Here is a 26,803-nt window from a genome sequence, read left to right as displayed (position 1 = left end):
TGAGAAACGCTGGAAATTATGAGACAGGCTTGGGCAAATGACCTTGGGTTTAACCTCTCTGAGACTCAATTACCACCTCTGTAAAATGGGGACAATGTAATTTCACCTCTTAGACTTATGCAGAAGGTTCAAAATAATGGGGAAGTTGTTATTGCCCCGCAGGTCAAGCGATCTATGAGGAAGGGATATACTTCTCCCGAAAGTGAGGCCCAGGAGCTAGGCTCGCGAATCGCCTCGCACCCCACTGACGTCACCTAGTCACCTCTGGAAATCCGCTCGTCACTGGCGGCGGAGTCCGCCACAGAGGGTCTATTTGCATATCAGCATAGCTCCGCCCCCCTCAACGCGGTCCCCGCTCGCGGGTGGTTAGCGGCGCTGCCACTCAGCGCTCCGCCCCTTGCCCCGCCCACGCCCTATTGCCCCGCCCCCTAGCCTGGGTGCAGCCTACCCCGCTGCCTGCCCCATGCCCCGCCCCGGCCGGAGCCTCCCGCCGTCGGGGCTCCTGATTGGTCACGCTGGCTGCCAGTGCCCGTCCCCCGCGCCCCGGCCCCGCCCCGCGGAGGGAGCGGGCGCTCGCCGGCGAGGCTGCGGGTTCGGCTGCGCGGCGGGGCTGAGGCGGCCGCGGCGGCCGGAGCGCAGGTAAGGGCGCGCGCACCCGTGGGCCGGGCCGGGGTCTGCCGCCCCCGCCTCGGGCCGGGGGAGCAGGGGCGCGGCCCGGGCAGAGAGCAGGCCGGGGCGGCCCGGGGAAGGCGCCCTGGGAGGGCTCCGATTTGGCTGCGGACCGAGTTGGGGGTCGGAGTCAGCGAGGAAGGGGCTGGGGCCGGGGGTCCGGTCCAGTGTTGGGGGTCGCGGTCCGCGAGGCAGGGGCTGTGGGGGGTCCGCCGGAGTTGGGGGTCGCGGTCAGAGAGGAAGGGGCTGTGGGGGGGCTCCGGTCCTGTGTTGGGGGTCGCGGTCAGCGAGGAAGGGGCTGTGGGGGGTCCGCCGGAGTTGGGGGTCGCGGTCAGAGAGGAAGGGGCTGTGGGGGGGCTCCGGTCCGGTGTTGGGGGTCGCGGTCAGCGAGGAAGGGGCTGTGGGGGGTCCGCCGGAGTTGGGGGTCGCGGTCAGAGAGGAAGGGGCTGTGGGGGGCTCCGGTCCTGTGTTGGGGGTCGCGGTCAGCGAGGAAGGGGCTGTGGGGGGTCCGCCGGAGTTGGGGGTCGCGGTCAGAGAGGAAGGGGCTGTGGGGGGCTCCGGTCCTGTGTTGGGGGTCGCGGTCAGCGAGGAAGGGGCTGTGGGGGGTCCGCCGGAGTTGGGGGTCGCGGTCAGCGAGGAAGGGGCTGTGGGGGGTCCGCCGGAGTTGGGGGTCGCGGTCAGCGAGGCAGGGGCTGTGGGGGGGCTCCGGTCCTGTGTTGGGGGTCGCGGCCCGCGAGGAAGGGGCTGTGGGGGGGTCCGCCGGAGTTGGGGGTCGCGGTCAGCGAGGAAGGGGCTGTGGGGGGGCTCCGGTCCTGTGTTGGGGGTCGCGGTCAGCGAGGAAGGCGCTGTGGGGGGGTCCACCGGAGTTGAGGGTCGCGGTCAGTGAGAAAAGGGCTGTGGCCCGCGGGTCCGCGGGAGTTGTGGGTCCTGGTCAGTGAGGAAGAGGCTGGGTCCAGGGTCTGGTCTAGAGTTGGGGGTCGCGGTCAGTGAAGGAGGGGCTGTGGTAGGGGGCGGGGCGGGGGGAGGGGGTGGGGGGAGGGGTTCCGCTGGAGTTGGGCGTCCCGGTCAGTGAGGAAGGGGCGGGGGCTGGGGATCCAGGCTGGAGTTGGGGGTCAGAGGGAGGAGGGGACTGGGGCTGTAGTTGGGGTCTGAGTCAGATTGGGGTGGAGGTCTGGGGAGGGTGAGTTGAAAGTGGACGTGAGCTGGGGAGGGAGCTTCGTTGGGAGTTGGGGGTCGCAGGCAGGGGGGAAGGAGACAGGTGTGCAGCCAGGGGTGGAGCTGGGACCTGGGGGAGTGACTCAGGCCACCCCAGGGAGGGGGAGCACAGAAAGGGGGCACATTGGGAGGGTCAGGCCCCTCTCTGCTGGGGTTAGGGTTGGGGTCTGAGGCCCGTGGTGATGGAGGGCTCTGAAACCTGGTGCTGGGGTTTTGGGGGAGGACGACGAGTCAGGAGGAAGTGGGGGGTCTTGGTTAGAAGTCAGTTACAAGGATTGTGGAGGCTCTGCGGGGCTAACCATTTGGTGCAGAAACCCCTGGGCTCCCGTGAGCTGGAGGACAAGGGGGTCCGACACACTTTGGGAGGTCAGCTTCTAGGACGCAGGGTGTAAGCAGAACGGGTCGTGGCGGTGACCGAGTTTTTCCAGGAATTTCTGGGCTCAGGAACGAGGAACCAAGGTGGGAGTTTGGGGGATGATGGTATTGAGGGATGTGGGTGGCGCCTTGTGTTTTGGGGCGAGCGGGGGCTGCTGGGGGCTGGACGGTGGGTGGGGAGGACAGGCGTGATGAACAGCGGCTCGAGGGCTCGAGGGCCACGACTGTTGCTGGGTGTCGGGATGCAGGGATGCCCAGTTCACAAACTTGGCGGGGTCGCGGGCCCCGGTCTTGCGGAAACAAAGGGTGTGGCGGGCTGCGCACGGCAGGCTGGGCCTTGGGCGCCTGGGAGTTTACTTGGCTGCCCCGCGAAACGGAGCCGGAGCCGGGAGTCGGAAAGCAGTAGCGGCCCCTCACGGGACTGCCGGGGGTCAGACGAGGGAAGGCACGCACCCAGCGCGCTCCTGGCACATGGCAGGGGGACGTGAGACGCTGATAATAATGTTCTAAATTAAGGGGTTTTTTTGGGAGGGGGAAGGTGGGTGGGTAGAATTACTGGGTTGTCACAGAGGGAGGGGCCGGGGAGGGAAGGCATCAGCTGGAGCTTGACTGCAGTGCTGTAGCCTTGGGGTACGCAGAGCACCCCTGGAGCTTTAAAAAAGAATCTCTGGGGCGGGGTGGGGGAAGTCCCTGTCGTTAAAAGTAAGGAGAAAGTAGAAAGGAGGAAGGGTCTGAAACTAGGAGATTCTGAAGGTTTTTCCAGAAACGGCACATGTGCTTAAGAGAAGGTTGCATGCGTGGGTCATTGTGGTTTCCGTGTACCCCCAGGGGCCATTGCAGTGTGTACCCCAAAGGGGACCACCGGGCCACAGTTACACAGTCGTTGCATGTATGAACTCCGACAGCCGGGGCTCACATGACGGAGCCGGGTCTCCACTTGGCACTGCTGACATTGGGGAGGGGTCGCAGTCTGGGGGGCGTCCTGGGCACTGGGGGCGGTGCTGGGCAGCTTCCCTGACCCCACCCACTCCATGCCAGCAGCCGCAAATTCATGACGGCCACAGCCATCCGCGGACACTGCCCGGCGCCCCCTCGGTGCAGAGTCACCCCAGGAGAGACCCCCTGTTTTAGGCAAAACGAGGTTATGTTCCCCTCCGCAGACCACATCTCCGTTTATACCTGGGGTGGCTCTGTAAGTCATCGGGTGCTGGGATTTGAGAGGAAAAATGCTTCCCGAGGAGCTTAGCAATGCTGGCTTCTCTCTCGGTGGGTCTTCCGTGTGGCTTCTGAACATTACGGGGGTCGCACGCACGGGATGAACCGCTAAGTCACAAGCCCTGGGAGATGCCAAGGTTCCGGGGTGGTTTCCCGGTTTTTAACCCAGCGCACGAGGTTTGCGGAGATGCCGAGGTCGTGTGGGCGATTCCTGGTCTTACTTAGAAAGTGTGCAGTGACCGATGCCGTCCTCTGCCCTCGCCCGCTGCCCGCTGCCCGCTGCCCGGGGCCTGGGTTTGAAGGGAAGGACGACGGGGTATGAATTGCCCAACTCGGGCTCAGCTTCGCGCTTACTGAACGGGCGCGATATTTGTGTACAACGCGTAGTAGAGTAAAAAGCTGCTGCTTCTGTTCAAGGTGTTGTTACAAAGTTTCTCATTTGCATCTGGAAACCAAGAAGAGTCCTTAACATGGCATTTACTAGGTCATTCCCATTCTCGAAGCCCTTTGTAGTTTCCTACAAAAGGGCCGTTGTGTGTGGCCTCCAGGGCTCTGGAAGTTTCTGGAGCTTTCTAGAGAGGACGGTTACCAGGACGGTTGCACGGTTGCTGGGTACTGATGCAGAGCTACCCCCGCCCTCCTTTGTGCCCTGCAGTAGCGGCCAGCAGGTGACTGCCCGCCGGGACCTCTGTTCAGGAAGGTTTCTCTGGCGCCCACCGGACGCCCGCACGCTCGGGTCCGTGGTGGCTGGCGTCTGCGGTTCCGGGGGCCTCCCCGCGCTTCCTGCTGTCCTTGCCCACAGTTCTGGACCTGGCTTTTCGTTGCTTCTCTCTCGTGCCGCCTCCAGCCTGGCCTCTTGCTCTCCAGGCTCCAGAGGAAAACCATGGCGTTTGTCACCCAGCACACCTTAGGGACCAGTTGGGGGAGCTGCAAAGACGGAGTGGCCTGTCCTCGGGAGCTGGGGGTGGTGGTGGTGGTGGCCCCCACCCTCCTCGTCCACCCTGCCAGCTGGCACGCAGGGCGGCTTTGGGCAGCTCTGAGACTCTTCCGAAACGGCTACTACTTTTCCTTGAGAACCCAGCAGAGGGGAGGATCTTACTGCTGTTCATTCTTTTCAATAGAAGTACAGTTTCCGTGTCGTGAGATTCAGCCATTTTAAGCGTAGAGTTCAGTTTTGGGGGGAAGTTACAGAGTTCAGTTTTGGGGGGCAGGCTACGGAGCTGTGCAGCCAACCGCATGAACCTTTGGAGCCTTCCGTCACTCATACAGGATCCCTGTAACCATTAACCATCACTCCTGGTCTCCCCGCCCGGGGCCCGTCCACAGAGGACCCTGGTCTGGGCGTGTCACACGCGTGGACTCACACCCCGTGTGGCCTTCTGTGTCTGGGTCCCTCCCTGCGCGTGGTGGGCTCGGGGGCCGCCCCCGGGGCCGCGCGTGGGGGCCTCGCTCCCGTTCCTGGGTGAGTAATAGCCCACCCGTGAACAGACACGCTTGCTCTCCCCTTCCCCTGGCTGGACTCTGGGCTGCCCCCCCCCGCCCCATTTTGGCAGCAAACAATCGAGCTGCTGTTTAAGTGGCTCTTTCCTGGCACTTGGTGGCCTGTTGAACTGAAGCTTGGGGGCAGCCTGGGGGTCAGCCCTCCAGGTCCTGCCCGTCTCTTTTCCGCTTGAGTTAAGTGCTTCGTGGTCTCCGGCCGCCACGCATCCTGGCAGGTGGGTGGCCTTGCGGCCCGCCCAGGTGGGCAGCTCCGTCCGCCAGAATCCGCTCCGTGAGGCGCGGTGTGTATGTCATGGCCCTGCCTCCTCGTCCAACTCATCACCCACTTGACAGAATTGAAATGCCCCAGGCGGCCTGGGTGGCACCACGGGAGTTGGCCCCGCCTCACCTTTCCCCAGTGACCTTCACTTTGCCTGCAGAAACCCGCCCCTCCGGCCCCTCCCCGTCACCCGCTCAGCACAGGCCCCCTTTCCTGGATGGTGCGGTTTGCTGGCTCCTTTGTCTGAAGCCTGCCTGCCTGCCTGCCTTCCTTCCTCTGCCCAACAAAGGCTGCTTGTGTGCCTATTTTAAGCGTCAGAGCGGGTGCCAGGCACCGGGAGTGCCACGTGAATGAGATGCTTGTGTGCATGCGTGGGGAGGCGTGGAGACGGGGGACCCAGGGCCATTCTGTCCCTGGCCTGGCTCTCTGAGTGGGGGTCCCTGGGGATGGTGGAGACAGGCCCAGGCCTGGGTATCCTGTGAGCTCCACAGGTGCTGCGGGAAGGGAAGCTTCCGGGGGTGGAGAGATGGGGACGTGGGGACCCCGTGTGTAGGACAGGCCAGGGACGAGCTTCGCGCCGACAGGTTTGCCGGGGGACAGGTGGGGGTGCAGAGTACCCCTCGTGCAAGCCCCAAGGCAGGGCTGAATCTTCGATGTCATTTCACTCAGGGTCTCCCCTGCGGCCCTGCTAACACTTGGGTCAGCTTCCTCCCTGTGGGGCCATCCTCGGCACTGCTGGGGGCCGAGCAGCCCCCTGAGCCCACCCCCTCCGGGCCAGGAGCACCCCCAGTCATGACAGACACAGGTGTCCCCCGACGCTGCCCAGTGTCCCCTGGGGACACAATCACCCCCAGTTGAGAATATTTCAAATAAGATTTTATGAGTCTGTGATTGCATTAAAGTGAAAAGGTATGTTTGGGTTTTTTTCATAGACTGTTTTTAAGAGCAGTTTCAGGTTCGTAACAACATTGAGCAGAAGGGATTTCGCATATACCCCAGGTCCCCCCTGCCAGGCTCCTGCATTATCAACGTCCCCGTGAAAGCGGGACATTTGTTACAGTCAGTGAACCTACACGGACACGTCGTGACCCCCTAGTGTCTGTAGGTGACACCGAGACTCGCCGTTGGTATGGTCCGCGGGTTTGGGCAGATGTATAAAGTCACGTGTCCACCATTACGGTGTCACACGGGATAGTTTCACGGCCCTAAACAATCTTCTGTGCCCCAGCAGTTCGTCCCTCCCACGTCGGCCCTTGTCTTTTTATGGCCCAGTGGTAAGAGCGGCTCCGTAGCCCTGAGGGCCTGCTGGGGCAGGTGTGACTCTAGGCTGTGGCGTTTCCTGTGAATTATTTTTCCTCGTCCTCCCTCCGGGAAATCCTGCTGTGGAAGGGAAATGAGATTCGAGCCTCGTACGTAATTGTACACGTCCGACTAGCCGCCTTCCAAAAACCGAAATAGGTGAAACCAATTTTAATGAGACACTTTCCATCACCTGCTATACCCAAGACACTGGCGTTTCCGTGCGTCGTCGGTGGGACGAAGGTGCGAGTGAGCTCTGACCCCTTTCTTTCGTGTGACGTCTTCAAGATCCGGTGTGCACTTTGCACCCCTAGAGTTGGACATCTCATGACGAGCCCCATTTCCGGCGCTCGGGGCCCCATACTGGACCTCACAGGTGTAGGAAGTGACTCGGGAAGCTTTAGGAGAAGATTAGACCTCTAAAGGCACATGAGCGTAGCTTAGCATTAGGACATGTGGGTGGTTTTTAGAGCTACTGGGTGTGTGCGGTTGAGAATATGGATCGAAAGTCTCAGAAAGTCAGTTCCAGAAGAGCCCCCTAGACTGCCCAGTTCGGGAGGCAGCAAACCATGGCCCCCGGGCCAAAGCCTGCTCACCGTCTGTTTCCATGTGGCCCTTGGGCTGAGAATGGTTTTTACACTTGAAGTGGTTTCGAGAAAAAAAAAAGAAACTCAAAGGAAGCGTACTGTATCACGACGTGTGAAAATGATATAGGATTCGGGTTTTACTGTCCGCCGATAGTTTTATTGTCACGGAGGCACGCACGTTCATTGACATGTTGCCTACAGTGACTTTCAGGCTGTAACATCGGAGGCTGTGTAGCTTGCAAACCTAAGAATGCCAGTTCTCTGGCCCCTCCGGAAGAAGTCAGTCCGCCTTGCTGGCCTAACGGGCGGACTTATAGATGAGGGAATGGGCCTGGTTTCGTGGGTTCATGGCAGTGCTGGGACTTGAACTTGGGATCTCATAGTTCAGCTTTATCCGTTCCTTTTAGCCCGGTCTTGGGAGAGCCGATGACGCTTCACACCAGAGTCGCCTCTGGTGCGGTCTTGCTGGGAGCTTGCACCGCCACAGCCTCCTGGTTGAGCAGAGGTTAACGATGTGGGGACAGACGCGGAGGGTGATTTTTTCCCCATCGCAGCGTGCCATACTTAGTGAGACTGATTATTTATTCTCTTTAGCGTCACGAGACGTAACAGCCGATCTTAGAAATAACGGCCTCTTAGATCTGATGAACCGTGGCGTCCGAGAGCTCCAAATAGAACCCATTAGAGAATGCCGGTTATGTTTATTATCACGTTGCTTAAAGACGCACGAACGTAAAACTGCATCTAGATGTCTCGTGCTCAGGGCTTTTAGCTGTAAACCGAAAAAGCCTATCGAGGGCGTGAAACAGCGGCGCCGCGAAGCAGTGGTCTTCCAAACACGCAATCCGACGGGCAGTTCTGACGCCAGGCAGGGGGCGGCTGTTTTAGAACGATGTCCAGGAGCGACAGTTTGCCCGGAGCCAGGCTTGAACCCCCAGCGGGTCGCAGAGAATTCCATCATCCGGAGCCGAGGACGGGTCTCTGTTCCACGCCCGCCGAGCTCAGAAACGCCGGGGCCTTCAGGCTGGACGCTGGCAAGCGTTCCTCCTTCAGGTAGGCTGAGTTTGAAATATTCGAGGCCACGGGGAGAGACGGGGGTTTGTTTTGTTTTCTTTGCCTTTGTCTCCTGCTGCTCTGGGGAGGCACGGGTGTTTCAGTCGGCAGCGAGAGGCCGCTGGGAGGAAATGGGGTTGGGGGGCTTTGTGGGTGGCCGGACGCTCCCTGTTGCCTGAGGAACAGGTTGGCGCCCCGTCTTCTCTCTCTCTCTGTCTCTGTGTCTCACGGGAGGGTTCCAGGGGCCCCTCCGCTCTGTGTAAAGGCAACAAAGGCATGGCCACAGCCTTCACAGGCCTCTGACCACTGTCTGTGGGTTTGGGGCTCGGGAGGACAGGGGGCCTTGGCCCCAGCCGTGCCCGGCCCCCGCCGCTGTCAGCTCCCAGCCCCCTCCCGAGAAGTGGGCCAGCTGAGGGCCCGAGAGGGCCTCTGAGAAAGATCGTACGCTGCGTTCTGAGACTTGCTTTTTTTCCTTCGATAACATTTTGACTCTGGGCTAATTTTAGGTGTCAGAAAAGTCACGAAGGCGCTGCGGAGAGTTCCCACGTGCCCCTCAGACCGCCGCGCTAGCTAGCGTCCTGTCTTCCCCCGGCACCCGCGCTGCCCTCGGAAGTTAACCTGTGCACGTTGCTATCAGCCGAAGCCCACCCTTCGTCGGGATTTCTCGGCATTCCCTCTCTCGTCCTTCTCTGCCCTGGGACCCCCCGTGGCACTCAGCCCTCGGGGCTGACACAGCCTCCCTGACCTTCCTTGCCTTTCGTGCCTGGACAGTCTTGAGGACAGACACCTGGTTAGGAAGTTTGCACAGCGACCCCCAGTCTGGGTTTGTCCGATGTTTCCTTGTGATCAGACCAGGGTTACAGGTTTTGGGGCGGAGCGCACAGTGCGGAGGACCCCTCGGCACATCACACCAGCGGTCCCTGATGCCGCAGAACATCAGTGATGGTGTTGACCTTGGCCCCCCGTCCCAGGTCGTGTCTGCCCACCTGCCAGGTGCTCAGAGGCCTGGATGCGCGTCCTTCCTTGTGCGGAGGGAGCCCCGGGGCCCGGGACACCTCACTCTCCCATACCGGGTTCCCAGTCCTCTGTCCTGCCAGCTGTGCCGTCCGTCCTCACCGGGGCCCTCCCGCACCCTCTGCGGGCTGAGCCGGAGATCATCCGGGGGAGTTAGAAATCATCGTCTCACGTGCTGTGGCCGTGGACGCTGCAGAGAGCTGGGGAGAGCCCTCCCCCTTCTGACCTGAGACTCGTGGGTCCCACCTGCCCCAAACCCGTGCGTTGGGTCCCCCTGCCTGTGACGGAGACGGGCGTAAGCCGGCCCTGAGCGTTTGTCACAGCTCTGCGCCAGTGCCCCATTTTAATAAAAGGAAGGGGAGCTTTAGATCTGGGGGCAGAGTTGGGACCCATGCGGCCCAAGGCCAGAAACTGTCTGTGGCCCTGGTGCTCCCGCCTTCCCAGCCGGTCAGCCTGCGCCCAGAGGGACACGGTGGGTCTCATTCACATGTCCATGCGGCTTCCAGGAAAGCCGAGGATTGCTGGAAAGCAGGCTCTTTTGTGGGGAGGTGTTCGGGTGTCCTTTGAAAGTAGAGCCGGGCAGCGGCGGCGGGAGCCACCCCGCAGGAAGGACGGGCTCCCGCCAGCCGCCCGGGGCAGCGAGCGGCGCGGCTGCACCGAGGCCTTTGGCTCAGCGGCCCCGGGATGCTCAGCCACCGGCCCCGGGATGGGGCCAGGTGCTGGGGTGTGGCCGTCCCCCGAGTGCCCCCTGCCTCCAGGGGGAGGGACCTGTGAGCTGTGGAGCATCTGTCACTCACCAGACATGTCCCTTACTTCTTCTGCCTCCGCTCAGCGCGGCTCCGGACTCCCACCTCGCTCCCCGCAACCTTTCCTTTCTTTTTCCTTAGGATCTTTTTTTGTTTGTTTTTTTTGAAAGATTTTATTTATTTATTTGACAGAGAGACATCACAAGTAGGCAGAGAGGCAGGCAGAGAGAGAGAGAGGAGGAAGCTGGTTCCCCACTGAGCAGAGAGCCCGATGCGGGGCTCGATCCCAGGACCCTGGGACCCTGACCTGAGCCAAAAGCAGAGGCTCAATGCACAGAGCCCCCCAGGTGCTCCCCCGGCACCCATTTTGCCCGAATTACCCATAACATCAAATTCACCATCTTAACCATTTCTTTCTCTCTTTAAAAAAAAAAAAAAAATTTATTTTAGAGAGAAAGCACGTGAGCTGAGGGCAGGAGAAGGGGCAGAGGGAGGGAAACTCAAGCAGACACCCGCCCCCCGGCCTCCCAGGAGCCCAACACAGCGCTCAGCCGTACAGCCCGAGATCATGACCTGAGCTGAGAGCAAGAGTGGGACCCCCCACCGGCCGAGCCAGCCGCGTGTCCCCTTAACCGTCTCGGAGCGCACGGCTCAGCGGCGGGAAGCACACTCACCCCGCCTGCAGCCACCCCACCCTCCTCTCCAGAACCTTCCATCTCCCCACGCGGAGACTGTCCCCACAAAGCACGGACCCCCCCCACCCCCACCCCCGCCCCCGGCCCCCAGCGCCCACGAGCCCCCTTCCCGTCCGTGGAGGCGCTTGTGCAGACCCGCAGAACCACGCGCCGTGGGGGCGTCCGTGTCTGGGCCGTCCCCGAGCGTCGTCGTGGGCTCGGGGTGCGTCCACGTTCAGATCCAATGGCCGAGCGGCATTCCGTTGTCTGAATACGTCGCGTTGTCTGTCCTGGGCTTGCATCTACTTCGGGCCGTGGTGAGTGTGATGCCGGGGATGTGCGCGGGCTCCTGCGTGGACAGACCCTCCCCGCTGCTGGGGATGCGACGGGGGGCACCCCGGGGCCGTCCAGGAAGCTTGTCCTTGGGGCTTCTCTGCCTGCTGGGGCGTCTGTCCATTCGGGGCTGCTCACCGCCCAGCCCGGGAGCAGGATTCGAGCTCCTCTGGCTGATTCCATTCAGCGGCTCCCCTCCCCCATCCCCGTTTCTGCCCGGGAGCCTCGGCTGGCACGTCCCGGCGCCAGCCCGCCCAGCCCGCCCGGGGCAGCCTTCTCAGCACGGCTGAATTTTCTCCCTGGCGCCCCCGGGGTCTCGGCCCCGTTTCCCTGGCCTGGAATGCCCTCTGCGCAGGCCCGCTGTGTCGCTGTCCGCCTGCCCCTCGTGGGGCCGTGGGGCCGCCTCTCTGCCTCGCCCCTGCTCTCACCTACCCCCCTGCGTCCAGTGTTCTCCAGTGCCCGACACTGAGCCTGCAGGACTCCCAGCCGCCCCTGTCTGCAGTCCCCCAGCCCGTGTCCTTTACGCCGTGCTTCCATTTTGTTGGTTGGCGTCTCGCACCCTCCCCCCCCTTCTCCTGCTCCAGGTCAAGGTGACTTGCCGGCGGCTCATGTCTCACTCCCCGCTGTATGCGGCGATTTCCGTCCTGGGCTGCGCTGACCCCCAGAGCAACTCCCCGAGGTGCCCGTCTGGGGTCCTGTCTTCCGAGGAGTATGCCGAGGTTCAGAATCGGGGACCCCAGCCCCAGGGCTCCCCCACTTCGTAGCTCTTCCTGATTGCCCCGCCTGCATCTTGAGTAGGATTTTTCTGTCTCGGGGATGGACCGCCACGCTTTCCTCTAGTGTGGAGCCGGCTCCCGGGTACCGGCTTCCTGGTAGCAAAAATAATTGGTCATCTTGGTGTTCGGCCAACTCTTGATCTCAGGATCTTGAATTCAAGCCCCATATGGAGCATGGAGCCTACTTAAAATAAACATTGTAAACAGATTTAAAAATTACTGGTCTCACGTGAAAAGCGCTCACTGTGGTTTAGCTGTCCGGGAAATGCAAATCAGAACCACCGCGAGACAGCACGTCGCCACCCCACCAGGACGGCCAGAACCCAGCAGACGGGCGCGCGTCAGCGTTGAGAAGGATGAGGAGAACACGGGCCCACGGGGCTGGGGAAGCGCGAGGGGCGGCTGCTCTGGAAGACGTTTGGGTGGTTCCTGAGAAGAGTTCAACGCGGGGCGTCCGTCTGACCCAGGGATTCCACTCGGGTGTCCACCCAAGAGAAATGGGAACCTGTGTCCACACCAGCACCAGCCCACCGTGTTCATAGCAGCCGGACTCACAACAGCCTCCGAGTGGAAACAACCCAGGGGTCCATGGACAGACAAAGGGATACACACAGTGGGTCCCCCACACGTGAGAGCGTTCCCCAGCCACGGGCAGGAGTAAGGCACCCTGGGGACGGACCCCGAGCCCACGACGCTCAGGGAGGGGACCAGACACAGAAGGCCACACGGGGTGTGAGTCCACGCGTGTGACACGTCCAGACAAGGCTCCTCCCTGGATGGGAAGGGGGCTCACGGGGGCCGGGGGCTGGGAAGGGGTGGGGAGTGACACTGATGGGGACAAGGTTTCCTTTTGGGGTGATGGAATGTTCTGGAACTAGCTAGAGGTGATGGTTGCACTACTCTGTGAATATACCAGATGCCACGGAAATGTACGCTTCGGTTAACATCATAAATTTTCTATTGTGTGCATTTTATCAACCCCTCCCCAAACGCCTCTTGGTCTAAGTGGTCATATTTCAGAGTAGGCGACCGTCGAGGCGGGGGCATGGCCCTGTGTTCTTCCGAGAGCCCCCCCCTCCCTCCACCTTAGGTCAAGCACGGTGAGCTGTGAGCCCAGACGCATGCTCATTTCTAGCTCCTGGTGAGTCTGGCCCAAGTACGTGAATTCCCCTGCGTCTGGGGCTGCTGAGCCATCACACCCCTGACTGAGGTCTTGTCCGCCCTGGGCCTGAAGCAGCCACGTGTGCAGCTTAGGTTGGGAGGGCAGGAAGGTGCTCTCAGGTCTCTGGGAGAAGGCGGTCGATAAGGTTGAGGTGTGGCCCCGCTGAGGAGGAGGTGAAAGCCTGGTAATTACGGGACTTTCTGGAACCTTCCGGAACGTGGAAGGCATTATGGCATCCTGAGGCTTCGGGGTTGGTGTTGCTGTTCAGCCCTGGGTGACTCTGTCCCCGTGTGATTGGAATCTCTCTGTTGCTGATTCCACGGGGGCACAGAGGAATCACCCGCAGGATCGTCCGCAGGGCTGGGCCGGGGCGGTGGTCCCCGTTCTGTTCACTTCGTGACTTTAGCATCTCTGACTGACAACCGCACCGCAGGCATCAGGCCCGTTCCTGGTAGCCAGGGGGCAGAAGCCACGGTGGTTGGACTCATTTGGGAACCAGACAGACTGTCTTGGGATGCCACTGGTCCCTGGTTGTTGAAGAAGGTGTGGCCGAGGCTGCGTAGCCCCCGGCCAAATACAGGAGTGGGATTCTTTTGTGGCGGGTGTGGACCTGACACCAGAGGCCACTCTGGGAGCTGAGGCTCCTAGCAGTGAGCCCCCATGCAGCAAGGTGGGGTCAGAGGGTAAGTGCGGAGGGAGCTACTTGCTGCCGAGGCCCCTGCCAGGCTGGATTCCTATCTCTGTGTTGCAGAAGGGGAAACTGAGGCACAGGCCTATCATCCTCCAGCCCCCACCCCAGGTCAGGGCGCTCGTGGGAGCAGAGGAAGGAGGTGGTCTCGCTTCTGCACGACAGGTGATGTGGGGTATGCGGAGCGTGGCCAGGTTGCTGGAAGCCCCCGATGGACAGCCCACCGGGTGGTGACCGTGCCGTGCCTGAGTGGGTGCGTTTCGTGGTTTCTCCATTGTCACGGTTCCGCCTCCGTGCCTGAGCCCAGTAGGGGATGGTGTGCGGCTGAGACACGCAGGGCCATGGCAGCCCCCACCAGGGCCCGGTCCTCTGGTGCCTCATATCCAGCGCACACGTGCGTTTTGCTGTGGGGTCACGTTGGGGTCAGGCGCAGCCACCACCCCCTCTCCACGCAGAGCCACACACCAGGGACTGGACCCCAGGCTCACTGTTTTCCAAAGGCTGCTGACCTCACAGAGGCCCTGGTGGTCAGATGCTGGAGGCCGAGGATTAGGAATTCTGGATGCGACAGGGGGGGTCGTGGTGTCCCGGAGATGGTCTGTGGACAGTGGCACCAGCAGGCCACACTGGGTTCTGTGGCGGGTGGCGTCCTGTCTCTGCTCTTGCTCCAGGAGCGGGCCGCCGGGCTGCCCCTCACCACGGACACTTTGCGGGGATCGGGGCTAACCCCCAGCTGGAGTGCGGGGCTCAGAGCTAACTCAGCGGGGCCAGCCCCATGCTGGGGCCCCTTACACCCCCAGCCCCCAGAAAAATTAAAAAGACCCGAAGCATTCATTGAGCTTCCCCTCTGTGCCGGACGCCCTCGTGGCCGCTGAGGTTGTCGATCTGAACCGGGCGGCCCCCTCCCAGAGGATGGTCCGGCCCCGAGTTCCCACAGTACTGGGGCCACAGACCCTGCCTCATACCTTCCAGGTGGGTGCCCTCGTCCCCAGCGCCCCGGGCCGGGAAGCAGGTATACGGCCTGCCGTCGGTCACAGGACGGGGACACAGGGACCACAGCGTCGAAGAAAAACCCAACCAACTCCCAAGCCCTCGCCAGCTTCCTGGGGGCTCTCCCTCCGAGATTCCTCGCCTGCGTATGGGAGAGAGAACACAGCTGCCCACGGGGGCGATGAGGCGGGATGGTGTGTGCGCCCCCGGCTCTGCGGGGTTTGGGGCGGCTCGTTTACCTTCTCTGCACTCCGGCCCTCCGCCCGGTCCTTCTCCCGACGCGCTGCCGCGGGCCAGGGTCTCCCCTCAGCACTGCTGCCACTGGGGAGGGCCCAGGCTGAGCAGCAGGCCCAGCCCCCACCCACTCAATGCCGGTAGCCCCCGCCCGGGCGGGCGTGACCACCGCACACAGTGTCCCCTGGGGGCAGGACCGCCCCTTGTTGTTTGGAAAGGGATCAAAGCCAGTGTTTGAGACTCGGGGCTGCTGTGGGCTTTGCAGTTGACAGAGGGACCCTCGGGGCTCACAGCTGGGCCTGGAGTGCTTGGAGCCGCGCTGGTGGGCCCTGTCTGCTGGTGAGCCTCCCTGCCCTTCCCTAGGGAAGCTCTCTGTGGCGCCCATGCAAATGTAATTAAGCGCCGGTTTTCCCTCTGTGGTGATGACACAGATTTGGCGCTGTAATAAAGATGAAGGGGTCCCTTTAGCTCTGAGGCCCAGACCGAGCAGCGGCACCCCCATCCCTCTCCCCGCACTGCTGAATCAGGGCAGGTCACCCTGGGGAGGCGTCCTGGGCACTGGGGGAGCCGAGCAGCGTCCCTGGTCCCACCCCTTCGATGCCAGGAGCATCGCGTTGTGACAACCACAGACGTCCCCGGACATGGCCTAATGTCCCCTGGGGGCAGAATTGTCCCACTTCTGCCACTGAGAGCTGTGTGCAAGGAATAACGTGTTTTTCCTGTGTTTGTCTCATGCCCTGGAGGACCCCGGGGAAGCGCTTTTCCAGAGGTTCGTTACCCATCGAGACCCGCACAGGAGCCCGTTCAGGTCACGCCTGTCCTTCAGAGCTGTCCTCCTCGGGAGTGGGGCCATGCACTCTGTGTTTTCAGCCTAGTCTGGGAGATAATGCTCCCTGCTTCTTCCCCTCTGAGCAACCCCTCCTCCTCCTCCTCCTCCTCGCTGGCCAGCATTTCCTGGTCTTTGCAGTTACCGGTTTTCACTGGGCAGCGCTGAACATGCCATATTCCTCCCTTCCTCGGGGTCCCTGAGCCCTGGCATTCCATGAAAGCCACACTCCGTCTTCTGTGACGGCTCAGGGGTTTAATTACCGCCCCCCCCACCCCCGGAACGAGAGAACCTTTAGTTTCCACAGTGCATCTTTCCCCGAGAATGTGATCTGTTTTGGTTCATTTACGAACACATCCAACTGTTAGGGTGGTTGGCACAGTTGGAAATATGTTTGGAGAATATAAAGCAGTTTGCAACCCCATCGCCTTTCCCATGTGTTAAAACATTACCAATCCCAAGTGTGTCAAAATCTGGATTTTTGTCTATTCTGGTCTCCGCCGGAGGGGGAGGCGTTACAGCAGTTCCGTTTTAAGAAAAGTAGTACGATATATATAATGTATAGTGTTATTTCCTGAGTCGGTTTTTCGTTTTGGTGGGATACAACAGAACGGCTTTCAGACTCCGTAATGTGCAAAACCCGCCTGACGGAGTATGGGCTGCTGAGCGCAAAACTCCGGGTTAGGAGCATCGGCTGAGGAAATCTGTTTTCCTCACCACCCCCAGATTTCGCATCGAAGCAGGTGTCCTCTGCGCGACCATCACCTTGGGAGAGTCTGTAGCTCCGCCGCGCCGCCGCTGCGAGTGCTTCCAGATACTCACGCTTGTAGGTTTCAGAATTTTATCCTTTTTTCCCCCCAGAGGCTTTATTATAGAGAGAGAGTGTGCGCCTGCGTGGCGGGCGGGAGGAGGGGCAGAGGGCGAGAACGTCAAGCAGACGCCCCCGTGAGCGTGCAGGAGCCTGACTTGGAGCTCAGTCCCGCCGCCCGTGAGCGGTGACCGGAGCCGGCATCACGGGCCGGACACCCAGCCGACAGAGCCACCCGGGCGCCCCCGCGTTTTTATCTTTTGAGGGAAGGTCCGAATCCGGCAGACAGCCCGAATTTATCTGCTCCGGCTGTGTGAGAAGTCACTACAGACTTAGCGGCCGCGGGTGTCCCCGTATCCGTGGGTCAGGGCTCCCAGTGCGGCGTGGCTGGCTCCCCGTTCAGGGTCTCTCGTGCCGCAGTCAGACTGTGGGCCTGGGCCGTGGCCTTGTCTCTGCTGGGACAGGCTCTGCCGCCAAGCCCACGCGTGGGGCTGCTGACCTGGTGACGTTTCTCGCTGGCTGCTCCCCGGCGCCGCTCTACGTGGCTTTGGCTGCTGGAGGTCGGAAGCAAGCCACAGGGGCCGCCTCCACGCAGGGGCAGGAGCCGGCGCAAGACGGGGGACCGGGAGTTGGGGGTCACTGGGAGGCCGCCCGAGAACCTTCCGCCCAGCCGGAGGTCCCTCAGGGGTGAGCAAGGTGGACGGCCCGGCAGGAGCAGGCTGATTTGGGTTGAGTGGGAGAGGTCATTGCTCAGTTGTGGGACCGTATTTCCCAGGTAGGGGATTTTCGCTGTCTCCGGAGGGGATTTCCGAGGATGCTTCCAGGAACGCCAGGAGATGGCGTATCGCTTTGAAATAGTTTCCCAGGGTGGCTGTTTGAAGGGGAGAACCAGTGACTTAATTCTGTCAGGGGGTTCATTACCCACGTTACATCACCTTGCTGGGATCACCTCGTTTGTTAGTGGGGAATTAGAGACCAGCCTTCGCGCACGAAGGAGGTGAGGACGGAATGAGAGAGAGGGATCCATATTCCTGGATCTGGAGTCCCTCCAGGGATGGCCTGCATCGGGGCTTACCCTCTATGCTGCTCACCAGCTGTGTGACTTCGGCAAGTCGCTTAACCTCGCTGAGCCCTCATCTTGTCGGCAACGTGGAGATGTTGAGCCTCAGGTTACAGGGTTGTTCTAAGGATTAGGGACTATGCCTAGAAAGTCTGATAAATGCAATACGGTATCCTAGGTGGGCTTCTAGAACAGATAAGAGCCATTTGTGGAAAAACTCGTGAAATCTGAATAAACCGTGGGCGGTTGATAGTAGCGCCGCGGTGCCGTGGTCCTGATTGTAACACGTGTGCCTCGGTTGTGTGCGTTGTCAGCGTTGAGGGAAGCTGGTGAGGGACGCAGGAACCATCTGTACTGTCTTGACAACTCCCTGCAAATCTGAACATGTTCCAAAGTTAAAAAGTGTATTGAAAAACACGGTTAAGATTTTATTTTTCACCTTTATTATAGGTGAGCAGTAATACAAAATAATACCGGTGTGGACGAGGGTGTGTGCACACAGGGGGACGGTATAAACACGGAGTCGCCTCGGTCACAATAACTTAAAAATACCTAATGCTCTCTGATCCCGTAATGCCCTCTCTAGAGGGCAGCTAGAAATGGAGACTAAGGAAGTAATTAGAGATGGGCATAACGAGGTTCCCTTGAGCGTTACGTGTAAAGCAGAAATTGGGAACAGGGTAAATGCCCAAGCAGTAAGGAACTGGGTTCATCAGTAATGATGTAAATATATGGACAGTCATTTAAAAAAAAACTCTGTTTTCGGGCACCTGGGTGGCTCAGTGGGTTAAGCCTCTGCCTTCGGCTCAGGTCGTGATCTCAGTGTCCTGGGATCGAGTCCCGCATCGCATTGGGCTCTCTGCTCAGTGGGGAGCCTGCTTCCTTCTATCTCTCTCTCTGCCTGCCTCTCTGCCTACTTGTGATCTCTCTGTGTGTCAAATAACTTAAAAAATAAATAAAGATTTAAAAAAACAAAAAACAAAAAAAAAACCCTGTTTTCAAAGAACACGTAGGAAATGGCAGGGATTGGGTCCTGTGGGTGGCTCCGTCAGTGGGGTGTCGGACCTTACCTCCCGCCATCATCCTGGGGCTTGGGATTGAGCTCCCCGCGGCCTGCTCGGTGGGGAGCCTGGTTCCCCTCTCCCTCTGCTCCTCCTGGCTCGTGCTCTCTCTCTCCCGCTTTCTTGCTCTGTATCTCTCAAATAAATAAATAAAACCTTTTTTATTTATTTTTAAGATTTTATTTATTTATTTGACAGAGAGAGATCACAAGCAGGCAGAGAGGCAGGCAGAGAGAGAGGAGGAAGCAGGTTCCCCACCAAGGAGAGAGCCCGATGCGGAGCTCGATCCCAGGACCCTGAGACCATGACCTGAGCCGAAGGCAGCGGCTTAACCCACTGAGCCACCCAGGCGCCCCATAAAACCTTTTTTTAAAAAAGGAAGAAAAGAAAAGGCTTATGATAGAATGTAAAATAAAAGTAGCAGAGAAAAAAATTCCTTTTTATTGTTTTTTTAAATAATTAAGAAGCTATTTACTGAAGCCAAAAGCTCAGAGTTAAAAGCTTCAAGTTTGCTTTTCTAGAAAGTTTGTAGCCAGTACGCGGTAGGTTATGTGTGGAGCTGTTGTGTGTGGTGCCGGCTTTTGCGGGGGGGCACTTTTGTGTGGTGGGAGGTGGGACCACCTGTTCACTGGCCGCCTATGATCGAACCGCCGCCTCCTGGGAAGCGGATTCCTGGAGCTGAACGTCACACAGACTCAGGCTCCACATGGACTCGATTTCCATGGAACAGTTTTTTTTTTTAAGATTTTATTTATTTATCTGACAGAGATCACAAGCAGGCAGAGGCAGGCAGAGAGAGGGGGGAAGCAGGCTCCCCGCTGAGCAGAGAGCCCGATGCGGGGCTCGATCCCAGGACCCTGGGATCATGACCTGAGCCGAAGGCAGAGGCTTTAACCCACTGAGCCACCCAGATGCCCCCCCTTTTTTTAAGGTTTTATTTTTAAGTAACCTCTACACCCACCATGGGGCTTGAATTCATGACCCTGAGATCAAGAGTCACATGTTCTACTGACTGAGCCACCCAGAGACCCCCATGGAACAGACTTTATTTTATTTAAGATTTTATTTATTTGAGAGAGAAGGAGAGAGCACACAGAAGCAGGGGGAGGAGGAAGCAGACTCCTGATGAGCGGGGAGCCCAACATCAGGCTTGATCCCAAGAGCCTGGAATCATGACCTGAGCCCCCCAGGCGTCCCTGGAACAGACTTAAAAACATGGGTTGGGTTGTGCTCTTGAATGGAAATCTGTCCTCATGTTTCCTGTGGAGGAGTCCATAGCTGCCAGTTTGTTTGATTTCATAGCTTGGGTGCCATCTCCTGTCCCCAGCTGTAGCTCTTCCTGTCGTACGTATTGGCTGCATTGATGGTTGCCTTTGTTTTTCCTCATTATCTTGAGGCTTTCTCAGGTTTCTCCTTTCTCTGGGGAAGTAATCTTTAACACATCACTTTCTTCAGTGGTTTCTTTAAATTATATTTTCCACGCATCTGGGTTTTTCAACCTAGGCACTATTGAGCTCTTGCTCTACATAATTAATGTAATTAAATCCCCAGTTAGTAGAAGTAATTTTTGAGTTATCGATTATGCTCATGGTAAATAAAATTTCAAATTGTATGTAAAGGCATAAAACACCCACCCCTCAGTCCTACTCACCTTTTAATTACTAACAATTCTGGTGTTTTCTTCTAGAATATTTTTCCTTTTGCATATCCAAGTACATGTGTAAATGTATGTTTTCAAGAAGATGTAGCTCAGATGGCTTGTGCTGGCTGATGGACCGGTCTGCAGTGCTTGGTTCCCACCAGTGCCTTGGGTCTCTCACAGAGTTAGCACGTGTAGGTCTGGGTGTCTGAGGAGCGTTACTCCTTCCCTGTCCATCAGGGGCTCACCCCTTTGGCACTGTGGACATTGGGGCTGAGTCATTGTTTGTGGGCCACTCAGGCTCTGTGGAGGTCAAGCAACATCCCTGGCCCTACCCTTTCCTGCCACGAGCACTCCAGTGTCTCCAATGGGGGGATGCACTGGGTTACACCAGACCTCTCCTTTCGGGAACTTTAGAGTTAAACCCCAGTTTGAATTCTTCCTTTTCCTCTTACTGGCTTTTGGCAACATTTTGTGTCTTGTTTAGCTTAAAAGTAAAACCCCAAACAAACCAACATTTTCCTAAACAAACTAGAAAAGGAGTCATTCCAGACCTTTCAGCCTTATTGGTGTGAGGGTGAAGTGACATCAAGATCCCCAGGGCCCCAGCTGAGAGGGCAGCTGCGGTCGCTGTTACCACTCGGGCGTGGTGCCCACCGATGCAGTTTCGAGGCCCCCTGTGGCAGGGAGGCTGCTGGGGGCCGGGATCTTGGTGCCCTCCGTGCCATGAAGAGCTGGTCTCATGTCCCCCCAGGAGCTCCCCGCCTTCTAAGCGTGTTTGCCTCTGCTCTCCCTCTTGGGTCTGCTGGTTCACAGACTAAACCCTGTCCTCACGCCTGGGGGCTTGACCATTCCAGCACTTTCTGAGGACAAGTCTATTGAGTTTGGAAGACACGTTGAGCCTTTAACAGCAAGTTATAAGGCAATTGTGAACATCCTGCTGTGTGTTACAGCAACACACCTAGTTTGCACTTTGCAGACTTTTCTTTAAAATAAACTTCCATGGTGTCGTTTTGAATTTACAGAAAAGTGCAAAAATAACAGAGTTGCCCTGGAGCCCACACCCAGGGTCCCGTACGCCAGTGCGGAGCATTTGGCACAGTTATTGAACCAACATCAACACGTTATGATGAGCCAAAGTCCGTACTTAGATTTCCTTATTTTTTTCCATCTCCCAGAAAATGTCCCCTTTCTGCCCCAGGACCCCACATGACATTTAGTTGTCACATTTTCTTAGGCCCTTTTGGGCTGAGACAGTTTCTCCGACTTTCCTTGTCTTTGAAGCCTGGCTGGCCATGCTTTGCGGAGCTCCCCAGATCCGCGTCTGTCTGTGTTCGCTCGCAGTTCGACTTGGGTTGTGGTTTTGGGTAAGAATGCACAGAGGGGCTCGTGCCGTCCATGGTGTTGACCTCCATCCTCTGGCTGAGCCAGATCCCAGGGGCTTTAAACTTTGGATTCCTGCCAACCTTTCAAAATCAGGAGATTTTGTAGTGAAAGACCTCCCAGCTCTTCGGGGCGCTGGGAAGAGCTGACGACTTCAGGCACTTCCCACGCGGTGACAGCGCGAACGCGTTCTTCCTGCAGGACCCCACCTTGTCTCCACCTGCCTGCCCTGCGGCCTGTCACACGTGTGACCCCGGGATGGGCTGCTGGAGCACACTCCACCCCCCACCGCCGCCGCCGCCGAGGCCCGCCTCCCTTGGTGGGGACGTCCCCGTCCCCGTGACAGCTCACTCCCACACACAGCCCCGCGGGAGGCAGCTGTAAGTCAGAAAAGCGTGCTGGAATGCAGAGAGGGAAAGTCACCTGGGAGCGCCTTGTGGTCCGTGTGAAGGACACGGCTGGTTGCTGCTGGCCCTGCGGGGCTCAGAGCTGCTGGCATCTGGGGCAGGTGGGGAGGTGGCCTCGGGCTTCAGGGGCCACCACGCCTGGGTCTCGGACTTCCGGCTCCAGAGGTGGGAGAGAAGAGGTCCTTGCGGTTTTAAGCTGCCTGGTCTGTGGTTGTTGGTTATGGCCCCCCCGGGAAACGGATACCGTCGGCGAGGCTCGGATCAGGAGGGACACGAGCTTTAGGACCACGTGTGTGGGACTTGCTGGGGGGGACCGTTTCGCCGTCTCAGGGTTGCTGCACCGGAATTGCGGTTTTCTGGCCCCTCCGAGCCCCCCTGGTTCATTCAGCCTCCGAGTGTTGGCTGGGGTCAGGTCCAGTGCATCCAGGACTTGACTTTCAGAGACCAAGCAGTTGAATCTGGGGACATTTTTCATGGTCACGGCTGCAGTGGTCCTGGCGTTGAGTGGGTGGGGCCAGGGATGGCGCCCAGCCCTCCAGAGTGCCCACCCCCCCCCAGAGTGACCTGCCCTCAGTGCCCACAGTGCTGGAGGGGGGAAAGCGTGGAGCAAGGTGACCTTCAGATTCTAGAACATTCAGTGGGTCTCAGCCCTGGGACGCAGAGCTGTGCTGAGGGAGCTGGAGCTCCAGGAAGATGAGCTTATCCTCACTCAGCACGTTTGACCCTCTGGGGGCCACCGGGCTGACCTGCAGACTTAGGCTAGCAGGAGCTCGGAGCAGAAGCCTCCCCTGCGTCCCATGTGACAGCAGGGTCGAGGTGACAGCACCGCCCACACAACGGGGCCCCGAAGGCAAATGGGCTGGCGTGCTGCCCGCTGCCACTCAGCCGACAGTCCCCGCACACCTACGATGACCCGCTCCCGGGAAGGTGGATCGGGAGGGGCCGGCCCTCTCTTCTGGCCTCCGAGGGGAGCACGGGGCAGGCGCCCTGGGCCAGAACCAAGCAGAAGCAGGCCAGGTTTGCTCCACTTCCTGGGAGGCTGCCTGTGTTGTGTGCGTTCCTTCCGCAGAACATTTCCTGCGCACGTAGACTGACAGTCTGCACAGGATGCCGTGCAGGGCCTTGACGCAGTGAGGTAGGATCTCTCCGTGTCTGCAGACTTTCTGGGACCCGAGGGTAGGTATTTTCAGCTTTGCAGGCCAGCGGTCCTGCTGGCAGTTACCGGGTTCTGCCTTTGTAGGTACAGGTGTGCCATAGATGATGTATCAGTGAATGGACATGGCTGTGTTTGAATAAAACTTTATTAACGGAGCAAGTGGTGGGCCGGATTTGGCCTCCCGTCCCCGATACAGCAGCATTGCCTCCTTCCCAACTCAGAGACCCCTCCTTATTAAAAGTGGTACTTGACACCTGACTCCCTTTCTTCTTCTCAGGCAGGTTTCATTTCCTCTCCGAGCCTCTGTCTCCCCATCTGTAGAGCGGGCATGATGGCACTCCTTATGGGTTGTGTGTAGGTTGTTAGGTATTGTAGGATGGTCGTTCTCATCTGGGGTGATTCTGCTGATAGGGGACGCCGGGTGACGTCTGGGGGCATCTGTGCTCGTCACGACCAGGGGTGCTCCTAGCATGGAGGGGGTAGGGCCAGGGCTGCTGCTCGGCCCCCACAGCACCTGGGACGCCCCTGCAGAGAATGAACCAGCCCTGAATGTCTGCGGGCCCAAGAAGGGAGAGACCCAGGTGCAGAGGGAAGTGTCTAATAAGGTCACTTGCAAAGACCAGGATGCACAATCTCTTAGTTGTCTTTCTTCTGGTCAGGCACCACTTTCTTCACAGCCTCCTTCTGATTTTCCAGAATTCTCCATCCGTAACACCTTTGCCCTCCTCCAGGCCCCGGGTGCTGGGTGCGCACTCAGCAGGCCTCCCGAGTGAACGTGACCCGGGGCCGGGTCGGCTCGCGATGTCGCAGAGGCTTGTTCCAGCCGGCCCCGCGGTGTCCCTGCTGTGGCTGCCCCGGGGTGGCGGGGGCGAGGGGTGGGGGGCTGGGGGTGGGGACCGCTCAGGCACCTGTCTTCCGCCGCCCCCTGTTCCTGTCAGCAGAGCACGCTTCCCCCGTTGATTAGCATATCCTGTTTTTAGCGTCTTTTTCTTGTAGGTTTTATATAATCGTGTCATTATTAGGAGCTGTCACAGGGAGTTCGTGTGCCCTCAGTCACACTCTGAAGCGTTCCCCGGCGGCAGCAGCTAATTGCCCGTCGTCACTCACTTCTGTTCTCTCTTTCAGTAAACTTTCATTTTAGAAGAGTTTGAGATCCCCAGAGCGATGGAGCAGGCAGCGCAGAGCTCCCGCCGGCCGCACCCAGGTTCCCCGCGGGCACTGTCTTCCCCGGTGCGGGACCTTTGTCACCGATAGAGACCCAGTGTTGGTGTGGCGTTATTAACTAACTCCATACGTCAGATTCCTTGACTTACCCCTCATTCTCTTTTGCTGCCCCAGAACCTCATCCAGGACCCCACATGACGTTCCCGTGTCAAGTCTCAGGCCCCGCTGGGCTGTGGCGGTTTCTCAGACCTTCCGTGCACACGAACCGTGTCCCGCTCTGGGGGCGGGGGGTGGCGTCCTGCGCGCTGTTACCGGTGGCGATTTTGCTCACCAGTTCTAGACGTTCCGGGTGCCCTTTGCAGCCAAGGCTTAGCCAGTTGATAAAAGTGAGGTGCTTACGACCAGGTCGTAATTTTTCTCAAGGTGGTGGGAAAGCAACCACCCTCTTAGGAACTTAAACAGGGCAGCTCTGCATCGGTGAGTGCTCTGTGTTGAGGGACGGTCCGAGATCATTTTCTGGGTGACGGTCTGGGGCGGCATGGAGCTTCTCCGTGGGACCCACGCAGGGTCTAGTTTGGGGATGAGATTGGGACTTTCCGCAGTGGTGCCTGACCTTGAGTATCTGTGGCTGAAATAGTGCCGTGTTTTAACAGACCGTCTTCTGTGCCAGGGGTCACAAGTGGCAGCCTATGGGCTGGTCCCAGGCCTCCTGCTTTTGTAAATAAAGTTTTATTGGCACCTGGCCGCACCTGTTTGTCTCCTGGGGCCAGGTCAAGGAGCTCGAGAACGACAGAGAACACCTGCCTCCCGACGCCAGAAGTACTGACCGTCTGGCCCTTTGAGGGAGCGCTTTGCTGGGCCTCGGTCTTGTCAACAGAGCCGGTACCTCAAGTTCTGAGTGATGAAGGAGTTGTGGCGTGTGACTTCTCTGCCACGTCTTACAGAACGCCGAAGCTCCCATGAGAGCACAGTTGTGCGCTCTCCGGGGTGCTGGATGCTGATGGAAAAGTCTTATAGATGTTCAGCTGTTTATTTTTATTTATTTATTCTTTTTGAGATTTTATTTATTTATTTGACAGACAGAGATCACAGGTTAGCAGAGAGGCAGACAGAGAGAGAGGAGGGAGCAGAGAGGCTGAGCAGAGAGCCCGACGCGGGGCTCGATCCCAGGACCCTGGGACCATGACCTGAGCCGACAGACACTTCACCGACGGAGCCCCCCGGGCGCCCCCAGATTTTTCTGGAAAGCACTCGTGGAGTCGGTGCACCCATCATCTCTGTGTCACGGATTTGGAAACTGAGGCACAGGGGAGGCCGTGAGCTGGGCGTCAGGGCAGACAGTGCACCAGAGCGCTGCCGGCTGGCTGTGAGGGTATGTGTCCCCGCCCAACCCCTTCCATGGGACTGTCAGCATTTTAGTTCCAAGAGGAAAAAGAAATCCTCTCTCTCCCCCTCCCTCTCTCTCGGTCAGACATTGGTCCTCTCCCAAATCCCAAATCAAGCGCGTGTCTCTCCGTATTACAATTCCAGATGAAGGTTGGATGACCTCACACAGGGGAGCGGTCCTGCCCCGTGTCCGGGGACATCTGCGGTCATCATAGCCGGGGGCTCCTGGCATTGAGGGAGTGGGGGACAGGGGCGCTGCTCGGCCCGCACTGCACCCAGGACACCTGGGCAGAGAATGACCCGGCCGTGGAAGCTGTGCCAGATTCTGGGGGAGAAGACCCTGTATTAATTACTTGGGGAAAAAATGAAACCCCAATGGTCCCGGTGGGAACCAGGTGACCCGCAGCCTGGGCCATGTGGGGGAGGCGGAGAGGACCTCCCAGGCACCAGGGACCCAAGATCACAAGGCGGAAGCGCTCCCTGCGCCTTCTGCCTTCTTGTCCTTGGCTCCTGGAGACCTTTAACCCTGGGGCCAAGCAAACTGGACCTCGAGCCCTGTCTGATCAGGGGCGTGACAGCGCCTGCCCAGGGTCTGTCCTGGTGGAGCCTGCCGTCAGCCGGGTCGCCTCCCCTCTGGGTGCCCCCCCACCGTTCCAGCCCCCAGGCTTCTCCTCCCCCTTCATTTGCAATCAGAGCCTCCTCAGGGTGACAAATTTAGACGGTTGCTGTGGTGACGAGAGAAGGCTGGGCTGACGGCTGCCGGGCCTGAAGGACGGCTCGGCATTGCCACACACGCAGCCTGCAGGCACCGGTGCTCCCGCCACACCCCGCGGTCATCAGCTGGGGGCGTGGAGGGGGCCGATGCCCCGCTCCCACCCACCCATTTCCCAGACAAGTGAACTGTATCCCAGGCAGGGGGAGATCTGCCCTCTGCTCTCTGCCTCTGCAGGGTCCGCGCGGCCCATCTCAGCAGGGGGCTGTGGGGGCCACGGGGGATATGGAGCTCCTCCCGACTGGGGTGCTCTCGGCCTGAGCCAGCGGGCTCGTGGGGTGCTGCTCAGTGCCCCCCACAGCGCCGGGGAGGCCCCACGGAGAGTCAGCCGTGCTGCGGGGGAGGGAGAGAC

At 59.2% G+C, this 26,803-nt stretch overlaps 1 protein-coding gene across 1 annotated transcript in view; it reads left to right on the top strand.

Moving 5' to 3' along the window:
* Positions 1 to 555: 555 nt before the first annotated feature.
* Positions 556 to 26,803, top strand: part of GNG7 (G protein subunit gamma 7) — a 113,899-nt gene continuing 87,651 nt past the window's right edge. The window contains exon 1 of the mRNA XM_032359067.1: positions 556 to 639. The gene's annotated coding sequence lies outside the window, so the exon portion shown is untranslated. The remainder of the gene's footprint in view (positions 640 to 26,803) is intronic.

This window comes from Mustela erminea, chromosome 1 (genome assembly GCF_009829155.1).
Source record: "Mustela erminea isolate mMusErm1 chromosome 1, mMusErm1.Pri, whole genome shotgun sequence".
Classification (NCBI taxonomy): domain Eukaryota; kingdom Metazoa; phylum Chordata; class Mammalia; order Carnivora; family Mustelidae; genus Mustela; species Mustela erminea.
This window is presented reverse-complemented; position numbering and strand designations above follow the sequence as displayed.